The 12,880-nt window shown below is 33.2% G+C and overlaps 2 non-coding genes across 2 annotated transcripts; both read right to left on the bottom strand.

The window, feature by feature from the left end:
* Positions 1 to 12,182: 12,182 nt before the first annotated feature.
* Trnat-ugu (transfer RNA threonine (anticodon UGU)) lies at positions 12,183 to 12,255 on the bottom strand. The gene has a single exon. It is a non-coding gene; the product is annotated as a tRNA-Thr (tRNA).
* A 394-nt stretch (positions 12,256 to 12,649) lies between these two features.
* On the bottom strand, positions 12,650 to 12,721 carry Trnac-gca (transfer RNA cysteine (anticodon GCA)). Its single transcript has one exon. It is a non-coding gene; the product is annotated as a tRNA-Cys (tRNA).
* Between the last annotated feature and the right edge of the window lie 159 nt (positions 12,722 to 12,880).

Genomic DNA, 12,880 nt, shown 5'->3' with positions numbered 1-12,880 from the left:
GTAAACAAAGTGTTTCTTCTGCATATGCCGATAAAAATGTTGGCTATTTGAATAAGTTTTGATATTAGCCTACCAGTGGTCAGAATCCTTCGGAAAATGGCCCCGGTCCTTTTTAAGTAACATTCCCATGTATAAACGTTCGATGGCAATACCACTTATAAAGGAAAATCATACCCAATAGATTTTCCTTAGTTTTCTCAAAGATGACCTTGAAAAAAATACATACTGTGAAATTTTAGGATAAAAAAATAGGTCAACGAACTTAATTCGAAATAATTGAACCTAAATGTAAGCAATTTTAACAACATGTCATCTAGATTCTGTAGGGAATTTTCACACTTTCACTTACAATTAAAAACTAGTAAATAATTTTTTTTTTTAAATCTATGAAGAACACTTATCTGATATTATTTTATATTTCAAAAAGAAAATTTGGGGTCATTAAATTTTTTTCTTGTAATATCAAAAGAAGTGAGAATCCAATAACATTTCTAAAGAAAAAATTCCCACCAAATATCTCCCCCTTGAAAGAGGGTTTATTAAATTAATATTTGCCATTTTACCATATATAGGGTTATGCCAAAAATATAATTTTGAAAAATTTTAAGAATTTTTTTTTCTTTTTCTCAAACACTATTTGCCCATTGAAAATACATACTTCTGTATATTTTCGCAAGATGACAGAAAATAATGCTCCGCCTGATAGGTTTGCAGCCTGGGTATATAAGGGTTGCATCCCTTGCTTTTCAAAAATCTTATTGTAACTGGCAGGGTTAAGATCAGAGAATATAATTTTAGAATATCATGAGCTAGAAGCAGATTTTATTGACAATCTTTGTCTCAAATGTTTCTACCTTAACAATAAACAAATTGTGAAAACATATTTCCTATTTGATCAATATTTCTAGAGAAATTACATTTGCAAAATCTGAAGTGGACACAATTTTGTACAGATTTTGAATTTAGTGGGAGGAGTTTGGTATTAGCTGTTTTTGTTTGTAAACAAATGCACATGCAAGTTAGTGATTACAGGCATGCTTCACGTACCTTGTTAGCAGTACATGTAATTTTCGCCTTATTCCAATACATTAATACTGATATCAAAATCCATTAACACATATCCAAAGAATAGAATATGTCAGCAAATAAGTTGTTACACAAAAATCAATCTATTCTAATATACTGCAAGTGAAAAGTTGATCTAAATAACAGAGTTTTATATTTAATACTTTAGCAATTTTCAATATCATCTGTGCCCAATGTATGGCTTTGACTTAGGATTTGGATAAAGTTCTCTCACAAGATTTAAAACACAGATAGGCATAACCTCTCTCCTCACAACCACTACTGAGTCATCTACTCTATTTCTATTAAGAAGACAACTTTTGAGGTACTGCTCATGACTCCAGGCTCCTCTATTCTGCATCATTCTCCAAAATAGTTTGTATTTGGTTTTCCTAATAGCACTATTTCTAATGTGAGCCATTTGCCCTTCACTTATCCAACTTTACCTGTTTATAGTTACACATGGAGTACAAAAACATTCCAAACACATATCCCTATCTACTTCATGCTGAATGTCTTCCTGATGGTTTGGCCCACTTTCAAAAGTTTGCAGGTCAACTTGTTGTTCTTCAGACTCATTTCTGTTGGTGTTTTCAGCTGGTTCTTCGATTCACCAATTTGTCATCTGATTAACTTCATTAAAATCCCAATTATTGTGATTGAAAATAGCTTGTATAGCTAATCTTTGTTCTTCAGTAACAGCCAAAGACAGCACACTTGCATTCTGCAGCTTTTCCATTTTCACTGACTTTTACAAAGTTTATGTGTCATCATTTACTGAAGTGGGTAAGAATCAACTTTATGGGCATTTTGGGGTTATTCTGTGGGTAAAAGTGTAAAATTTACTATGAATTACTTGTTGACCAAAGATTACCACACGTCAATTTATTTATCATTGTTCGTACAACTTTATTTTCTCGGCAGATTTTTTTTTTATTCTTAGGCAATTTAATTAAAACCTATCATTCCCTCTAATGAAACAAAAATGCATGACCTTTGACAACGAGGTTATAGAAGGATAGAGATTTTTAATCATTATCCCAATCCTCAAAACATTGCAACAATCAATCAGATGGGAGGATATACCTGTCAAAAATAAAATGTTTCAAAAGGTAATGATGATCCTGACAAAATACATTAATAAATATAAATAAAATGCATTACTATAAATTCCTTGATGGTCCCATGTTTTAGTGGGAAATTTGTAAATGTCACAGTTTGGAGGGAAAATTTTTAATAAATGAAAATAAATGTATCATCATGGAAGCACTACCTCTTCAGAATATTAATATAAATAATGAAAATAATCAACGACCAGAAAAAAGGAAATACGCAAAAGATAATTTTGAAAGTGTCAAGAAGAGAAATATTGTCAGAAAAGATAAACCAAAACCTATTGATGGAAAAATTAATTTTACATGTGAATCAATTGATGAAAAAGACCATAAAAAAATGGCTAATGACATCAAGTGTACCATGGGTGGTGGAAATCTTAATAGAACAACAAATAAAGACATGCTTTTGGAAGTATTTTCGTTTTATATGAGAAATAACACAAAAGTTGGACCCTGAGAACCAAAATGATGAGGAGGGTGTTCCATTTTTAGATTGTTCGTTTACAGCTTGTGATATTGATGCATCCCAACAACAGCTTTTTATAACTGGTGAAAAATCTATAGAAAACCTCATTCAGAGAGTAACAAACCACGGGAAAATCTACAAGAGCAATTTATTTGTCAAATCAACTGATATAAAAGGACATGTTGGAGTTTGTAAACTTAGATGTGAAGACAAAGAACATGATCTACTTTGGTCTTCTTCATCCTACCTTGGTGACAAATGTCTTTGTAACCTTCGGAAGGCTCATGGATTTTATGACTCTGGTATTTTACCAAACCAGTATTCAAGATTCTGTCAGGCCTCAAATATTGGATGTATTGGCGAAATTACCCTAAATGGAATATTTCAAAAATATTCACCAGTGGTAGAAGGTTTAGTAAATGAGTCATGTAAAACAGCACTTCTCAAAGAAATTGCTTCCTATGAAGAACTACAAGACGGTATTGACATTGTTACTGATGCTAGGCATGGAACTAGGAAGAACTCCATGTTTACTGATGTTGTATGTCTTGGTTCTAGAACTCACAAAGTGTTACATGTCGAAACTATTTCTAAAGTTGATTTTCCGAGTGCACAGAAACACGAACTGATTGGAACAGAAAGAATATACGAGTATTATAACAATTTACATGATGAGTATGAAGTAAAAATCCGTGTTCATTGTCATTACAGAAATACAAGTGTGAACAAATTCATAAAGAGCAATGGAATGGATACTAAATCTACAAATGATACTTGGCATGCAACAAAAAGCATTGCAAAGGAAATTAAATCAATTTGCACAGGGCCAAAGCACAAAGAGGGGCAAACTTGGCATCCCGAGTTAGCAGATAAAAGTGCCAGTATCAAGACTCACATTTACTGGGCAATGAAAAATTGTAATCAAGATCCTACAAAACCTAAATTAAGTATACTGAATATTGTCGAACATTATAAAAATAATCATGACCACTTCAGTGAATTATCAAGATGTAAAACAGAATTGAAGTATAAGCCATCAAAAGATGTGATTTCTGATCCAAAGGCAGAAATGTTACTTGGACGAGCGTTAATGAACACTCAAGTGTATGAATCACCTGTAGATTATATTCACTGCATGGACAGTCATTATGTTGAAAGCTTCAACAATGCTATATTGCAGTATCATGACAAAATGATAAACTTTTCCCAGCAAGTTTATGTACTACGGACTAATCTAGCTATCTTAGATTGGAATGCACACGTGAATAGGGAAGCTAAAAATCCAAGGCGACAAGTAGATATAAAAGTGCTAAAAAGAAAGGCATATAACATGTGGTCAGAAATATGGTGTAAACTAGTTAAAGCATATCTAGATTAATAAAATTGGAAAGGCATAATTCATTTTTCAATTGAAAAGTTGATTAAGAACTATTTCTTTATGTAGCAAACAATAATAAACTCTAAATGTCGTCTGCATATATTTACCTAGATAACTACACATGTATTTGTTTTTATTTTACACACACCTTTTTGTTTAAGTATCGCCCATATGTCCTTATCTAATAAAACTTAATTGCGCATATACCCCGATCAGGCTGATCGGATGTTGCTGGTTTATTAATGATTTTTTATATTTTTTTTTTGATAGGATTTATTTTACTTAACACAAATACGATCTGTGTATGATTTTATCAAACTATTTTATTATACACGGTATCCCATAACTGAATAATATGTTTTTTTCTGTGGATACATCGATCTCCAAAATGTCCTATCAATCAATCAAGACAAAATGAACTTTGGCCTCTCAGTCTGTAGTTTAAAAATACAACATATGTGCATTGCCGGACATATCATAGAATAGGGCCATTTTCTCCAGGATTCTGACCATAAGTAAGGCTAATTAAAAAAAATGTTGAAATGTCCGAAATGTTCATGACAATTTGTAAAAAGATATTGTTAAAAAGATTCAAATTTGTGAAAAAGCAGTAAAAAAAGTAAAAGTATTGAATATAATAATAAAAAAAAAAGTCGTTGAAAGTGCATTTTGGACATTTTTTTTTATCTAAATTGAAAACTCAGTAGTGAATTTCCCAATGTATTTTTTTTTTTTTACAAAATTGGTACTTTCCGACAATTTACATGCATTGTGTTTATCTTTAAGCGTTTTTTTATAGTGAAAAATTTCAAATATTCAAATATACAAAAAAGTAAAAAAATGCTAAATTGTATCACTTTATGTCATCTCTGGAGCGCAGACGTATTTGAAAGCAAGGTAAAACTGGTTACCTGTTTTCCGCACTACATACAGACGCAGTACATTTAACAAAGATGACATTCTAGCTGACCACAAATCCTTTATAGTATCATTAATTCAGTGAGAAATCTGAGAACTTACCTTATTCATATTGGATTCCAAAGCTACATAAAACTCTTCACAAACAACAGTACATAGCAGGACCATCTACTTGTTCAACAAAAGAGTTGTCTGTACGATTTTCCAACATTTTGTTCGCAGTGAAGGATGGACAACAAAAAACCGTGAAATTATTTACTCCCGTATTGATTTTACTCATATGTACTTTCTCAAAAACTCAAAAGATCCTTTAGACAGTCTTCAATCTGGCTTCTATGCTGAAGTTAATTCAATTAAATTTTTTTAGGCTTTTCAGCATTATATACTACCTTACACCACGATGAATTGAAAACCCACCGGAAGAAATCATCCATAATGTATTTAACTGCAAGTATCGTAATTCTAACAAACGTGTAGCTACGATCCCAAGTATGTTACCACAACAGAACAAAAAGACAATAGCTGCTATTTTTAAAAAGTGATTAGTTTGTTTCTCCTTGACAACATATGTGATACATTCGGAGGGACACTTTTTCAACAATTTTAGTCACATTTCAATTGGCAATTTCAATCGTGCTCTTCTCGTATCCGATCTGTTTTTTTATTCATATGAATTGAAGTTTCTTTCAAAGCTTGAAATGAAAGACAAAAAAGAAACAAAAGTAGACCCTTCAATTTCACATGTCGATATATTGACAATGTTCTCTCCATTATAATCCTTAAAAGAATTCGGAGAATGGCTTCCGATTTTTTAACCATCAAAATTAGAAATTAGAGAGATTACTGACACAGCTTCCTCCACGTCACTTTTAGACCTTCGCATCAAATTTGATAAAAGTAGTCGTCTCAGTACATAAATGTATGACAAACGAGACGATTGTGATGATACGACTCATAGGCCACCTAAAATAGTTCATTTCCCATATCAAGATCTTATTAAGAAATATTATGTTGCTGACAAACAGATTACGGATGATGGATTTTCATAGTATCAACAAATTTAGTTTCAGTACCTTTTACTTGTATTTTATTATTCTTATCTTGAATTTTTGCGCGTCTTCCCCACAAAGTTCAAGATCTGTTTCGAAGGCACCATTTCTCGTTTACTGCGTCGGCATTTAATGTCTGCTTTGTATTTGTATTTAGTTCCTTATTAACTTTTAAATGTAGCTATTTTCCCTTATTTATATATCCTCTGTATTGTTTTCATTATTGATTTAACTAACTTTGTCCGGTGGTATTGTTATACTACCTGTTTATATTGTAGTTTACAAGAAATAAATAATCGATTTGAAAGTGGGAAGTTTTACGCGCTATAAAACCCTGTGTAAACATTTCTACCGTAAATGCCCATTGTAATGGTTTCCATCTTTCCGGATAGTACCTTGATATTGCTTATTGTTATACGGAATTTCCTTTTTGACCATTCTTTTTTACTATTGCGTAGAGTTTATCAGTTCAGTAATTTCTGTTATTAGTCTTCATTAGGTGTTAATCAAAATGTAAAATGTAAACAAGAGACGGCATTATGCTACTATACAAATACAGCCGAGTAAAGAAAGAAGCCTAGTTGCGGGATAAAAGGGCTTTTTAGACTGAGTGTTAAGCGTCTTTAAACTGTCACTCATTATTTTCTTTCTCGAAGTTGTAATTGATATATACTTAGACCGAACTATTGTTCTTTTCTGATTTATATATGCAAATTGTATGTTCTTGTAGAAATTGGTTGTCTTGTACGCAATATGTTGCTTTTTTAACGAACGTGTATCGCATTCACATCAACCAAAATTTAACTTAATGAGTGCAAGAAGTCGTTTATCAAGCGACATTTTTTTAAAATGTAAAAACAGTTATTTTTAAACGCTATTTTCTGACCTTTGTACCTGGATTCCATTCTTTTGTTTTCCGCTAGAATATTGCTTCCCTTGCTTCACACTACTGGGTTGATACCTCTGCCGATGTATTTGGTCCCCGAGGGTATCATCAGCCCAATAATATGATTTATAGTTTTAACAAGAAGAATTAATGAAAAACTGGCTCGGACGTTCCCACTTTAAAAAGGTCCGAACTTGACGACGTTGACGAACCACATTTTACTTTATCAAAATGTGGAATTAAAAATTGCAAAACATGGAACAATCTAATAACCGACTCTTTCTTCACTAGTACTCTTACGAACAAAACCTTTGACACGAGATGTCGCAAATGGACGTACCTAATCTGCGGATTAGAATGCAAAAGTAACCAAGGACACCAAGGCTATAGCGGTAATAAAAAGAATGTAATCCAGGGACAAAGGCCAGACATGGAAAACAGACACAACAAAGAACATAAAGTAACTAAAATCATACATACAAAGTAACAAAAGCAAATGAACAACTCGGACTCCTCTAAAAACTGGGAGCATGGACCAGGTGCACCGGTAGGGTAAGCGTCCTCTGTTTTTCTAGACCACCCGTTGCTCATAAAAAGTCAAGTCCGGGGTAGACAAACGAGAAAAGGAAAACTATGACCCGTTGAATAAATCAGTTTTCATGGTGCAGTAGATACACCATAACGATCCACGAGTTCATGATGACGACCATTAAACTTCAGTAGTGATGACTTCAAGCTTGTAGCAACATAACCCTGTTCCAGAAGCCTATTTGTTAGAGTTCTAGCGCGATACAAAAACTCTGCGTAGTTTCGGCAAGCTATGGCATAACGTAAGAGTTGTGATATGAACACTCCATACGCAGGTGCTGAAGGGATGCTGCCACAGATGAAAGGAAAGTTGACACTTTTGAATGAAAAGTCATCAAGTTCGTCGTAAAGTTTGGTCAATAGTTTTCCTTTACCATCAATTTCTAAGTGTAGGTCAAGATATGAGGCTGACTTCACAGTGTCTATAGTATCCTTTATCTCAAGTTCTGTGGGGTAGATGCGATGTATCAAATCCCCAAAATTAGGATTGTTTAAAGATAATACGTCATCTATATAGCGGAAACTGAGATTAAAGATTAAAGCTAAACGATATTCTTTCTTTTGGATCAGATCAGCTATAAAGTCAGCCTCAAAAGAGTGAAGGAAAAGGTCAGCAAGTAAAGAAGCACAATTTGTTTCCATTGGAATGTCGACCTTTTGTTGAAAAACACGTCCACTACACTGGACAAATATATTGTCGATTAAAAATTCCAACTTATGCGCTGTAGTGTATGTCGGTGAAAGACAAGAACGATTAAATAAAATAATGCGCGGTCATCGTTCGGGAATTAATACCACCAAACAGCTTATCAACATTTTAATCAACAGGATCATTCAATCTTCCCAATGAAAGTTCGTATTGAAGAAATATACCATCCAACGAACAGTCCTGTCCTAAGTAAAAGCTATCGCATGGAATGAGAGGAATAATGGATACGCAGACTAGGTTCTGCAATATCTACGGTTTCAACGACAACATCAAAAGTATAGGGAATTATTCAAGCCAATATAACAATACAATAAATACAGTGAATTCATTTGACAAAAATCCAAGACGGATAAGGATTCATGGCCATCGCCACTATACATCATTTAAGATGCATGACGTCTCCATAGATGGTCTTCTTTTATTCATACGAGAAACTCTTGGACTTCATCATATTTGAACTGAACTCTATTCTATATCTCTCACTCTACCGTACCCCCTTTACAAAAAAGTCTTCATACCTCACCATTATACAAACTTGTGACAATCATTTTGTATGTTATTGTATGTTAATTTCCAAAGACTTTTTAAACCAGTTTGTGTTAAAGGTCAAGACTTTTAACTTCTATACTCACAGCTGTCAAAGAGGGTATCCAGTCCTAACACAACACTTGTAACTCCCGAAATTTTATTAATTCAGTGTGAATCCTGAAAAATTAAAAAGATCTTCCGGAAACCCTCAGTTCGAGATCATTATCAGAATGCAATAGCATTTCAACCAATGACTTTCCAACTCTTTATACTTATATTCTCCATACTCAGTTAAAATTTGGACTTAAAAACATAATAAATCGTTGTTACTCCAAAAAAAGATGGTACACCTAGATTAAAATATGTAGTTCTTGGTAGATATTCCTCATACTTTGTAAAAAAATAATAAACCGATTCTAAATCATCTTCCAAAGTGTTTTTAAAATGCTTGACTTTTTTTATCGACAACATATTTGTCTATCGTGGTGGACGCGTTTTTCAACAAACGATTGGCATTCCAATGGGAACAAATTGCATTCTTCTACTAGCTAACCTATTCTCTCACTCTTCTGAGGCTGACTTGATAGCTGATCTGGCCGAAAAAGGATTATTGTTTAGCTAGATCCTTTAATCTCAGTTTCAGCTATATGAGATCACATATTATCGTTAAACAATCCTAGTTTTGGGGATTTTATACATCGGATCTACCCAAAAAACTTGAGATAAAGGATACTACAGACACTGTGAAGCCAGCCTCATTTCTTGACCTTCACCTAGAGATCAATGGTAGACGAAAACTATTGACCAAATTATTAAGACAAACGCGATGAATTTCATTCCGTATTGTCAACTTTCCTTTCATTTGTGGCAATATTCCTTCAGCATCTGCGTATGAACTTTTTATATCACAACTCATACGCTATGCCATAGCTTGCCGTAACTACGCAGAATTTTTGTACCGCGGTAATTTTTTATAATTAGGCGTCTGGGATAGTGTTATGTCGCTACAAGATTGAAGTTATCACTACAGAAGTTATATGGTCGTTATCATGATCTTGTGGATCGTTAAGGTGTATACATCTGCGCCATGAACATTGATTCGTACAACATGTCAAAATTCCACTTTTGATAAGACTGGACGACTTTTTATAGACAATTCGGCGGAAGTGTCTAGAAAAGCAGAGGACGCTTACCCTACCGGTGCACCTGGTCCACGCTTCCAGTCTTTAGTGGAGTCAGTTTCTTGGTAATGTGGTGTACATGTTTTTCAACAAACGGTCGGCATTCCAATAGGAACAAATTGTGCTCTTCTACTTGCTGACAGATCCTTTCACTCTTTTGGGGCTGACTTTATAGCTGATCTGGTCTTGGAAGATTAATTAAAATCGGTATTTTGCAAAGTATGAGGAATCTCTACTCAAGTTCATTGGGGTAGATCCGATGTATAAAATCCCGAAGCCAGAATTGTTTAACGACAATATGTGATTTATATAGCTGCAGTCGGAGTTGGTCATTTTTTTTCTTACTTTGTATGTTTTATGTTAGTTGTTGTGTGTGTGTGTTCCATGTCTGGCCTTTGTCCCTGGATTACATTTTTTTTATTTCCGCCAGATATCTTGGTTTCCTTGATTACTCTTTCTTAATAAATCGTTTATATATAAAACATATAGCTTGGATAAGAGATTACTATATTGACGTACACCAAGTTTGGTGACATTTGTCAATTGTAGAGTATAGATGGTTTTCCGTCGGCATACATATTTGTCAATTACACCATATTCAGTACATTTTTGCAAGTAAACCTTGGTGACATGACTTTGAATCAAGGAATATATTGATCAAGATTGACTCTACTTGCAATTCATACATCGTTTGTATTTTATTTTTCATTGGCACTTGTTTTATTGAGTTCAGCATCTAAGTATTAACTCATAGTGTGCTGCTCTCATTCAATATGTCTTCTTGTGAAACACAGTTTTTACCATTTACAACTATTTTCAGTGTTTGTTTTTCTTTTCTTTTTCTTTTCTTTTTCTTGTGTTTTACGTTTTATCTTTCAACATAATTTTACTGTTCATTTTTTATATAATTACTTGGTTTCAGTGTCAGCTGTTATTTTTTCTACATTACCTCAATGTGTAATTGATGTCACAAAACAACAATGGAAAAACTGTTCATATAAAAGCTGTGACTATGTTGGAGAAAACAAAGTTCTACTTGTATTTAAGGACAGCTTTTAATATTTGACTATTTTTTGCGAAATAACTATCTTTGGAGCAGTTTACTCCTCATGAACCGAGAGGAGGTTTATAAACAAACATTAACTATCAAAAGTTGGTTATGCGAGCATAACTTGGTCAAAAATTAAAAATCATAATATCTTAATTTCTTATTTATTTAGTTTGAAATAATTTGAATTACTGACTGCAGACTGATCTACGTTAATGACGTTACAGTACCAAGATAGTTTATGGAAAAGAACCTATCTTGCCTAAAAGAGAAAAAAACTATCAAATTTTGTTATTATTATTGTTATAATGAAGTCTGACTAGGTGTACTTTACTCCTTTTACGAAAGTTGTTATTCTTATTTTACACCACTTGCAATAGCATTGATAATATACGTATGCGCTAATTTAATAATACTCATTAAAGTTTTATTTCGAGTATTAATTTTGGCTGGAAACGGCATTAAATTTAATTACAAGTATTTGTTTTTATTTTTGAACACATTATGCTTTGTGACAGTTTACATTAAATAAACTAGTATTTTAGGTCGTTTTCCATATTGTTGAAATTATCAAACAACAGGAGCAAGACAAATCATTAAATGAATTTTCATTCTTTGTCATAAATGGATTAAGCGACCTCGTAAGCACGAGAAGTATTGATTTACCTCCCGTAGAAACAACCAAATTACCACAAAAATCAAATCCTACCGCCGTGTCCCTCGAATTAAGTACTAATATTTCATTCCTGTTAAACAGTCAAATTTCAAGAAGTCAAAAAACAGGGGCTAGTAATTGATCAAATACAAGAAAAATATCAAGCAAAATTTAAAGTTTCAATTAATAATTTGTCAAAACATTAAATATCAAAAAATGCACTTCATTTCTCAAAAGATGACAATGTATTTGTAATTTTATTTATTTAAACTTGGATTGTTGATGAAACAGTATAGTTATGATAAATACATGTAGTCAGTCATATTTCTGGAAGAAAAACCTTATTTCCTTGAATTTTGAAAATAAATGAATCATATTATTTCATTATGCGCTACTAATTGTACTATGGAAAATGACCGGGAATGACAGTAAAGCGTAAAAGTAAAGATTAAGTTGAAAGTATGACCCAATTGGATCTTTGAAACTCTGCTTATCTTGAAGCGGACTTTCTCGATACCGAAACTTCCTATACATATTTTTAAGCGAATTTCGTTGAAGGGGCTCAAAAATATTGGAGATACGACCGAAATCGCTCCAGCCCCCAGTGAGGATCGAATTCACGACCCCTGGTTTACAAGACCAGTGCTCTAACCACTGAGCTATGGAGGCTCTTGCTATAGGTAGTGAATTTAACAAATTTGAAGTTCAGGATTATTTCGCTAAATCGTGAAAAAAATGACTGTTTTAGCAAACCGTTGAAAACAGTCGCATCGATTCATTGAAGGTGTTCGAGTCTGGGTAGTTCCACTGACTTAAAGTAAAGGTTTTATTACTGATCGTAGAAGTTTTTCGCTTATTAAATGCACATATAATCCACTATCAATTTGGACACGTCACACGATCAATGGACAATATGCTGAATAGATCCACACTCCATATCATTAGAGGATAAAAAAAGACTCGAGGTTTTGAGTTTCCGAGAAACGATTTTTTAAATGATGTTACTACGATGGGATGTCGATCGACTACGCTACTGCAATAAATAACGGGAAAAACTAAAAAGAGGGGGCACCCGGGTTCGAACCGGGGACCTCTCGATCTGCAGTCGAATGCTCTACCACTGAGCTATACCCCCAGATGACAATGTATTTGTAATTTTATTTATTTAAACTTGGATTGTTGATGAAACAGTATAGTTATGATAAATACATGTAGTCAGTCATATTTCTGGAAGAAAAACCTTATTTCCTTGAATTTTGAAAATAAATGAATCATATTATTTCATTATGCGCTA

This window comes from Perna viridis, chromosome 2 (genome assembly GCF_037379345.1).
Source record: "Perna viridis isolate PV_CMFRI_1.1 ecotype Kerala chromosome 2, ASM3737934v1, whole genome shotgun sequence".
Classification (NCBI taxonomy): Eukaryota; Metazoa; Mollusca; class Bivalvia; order Mytilida; family Mytilidae; genus Perna; species Perna viridis.
This window is presented reverse-complemented; position numbering and strand designations above follow the sequence as displayed.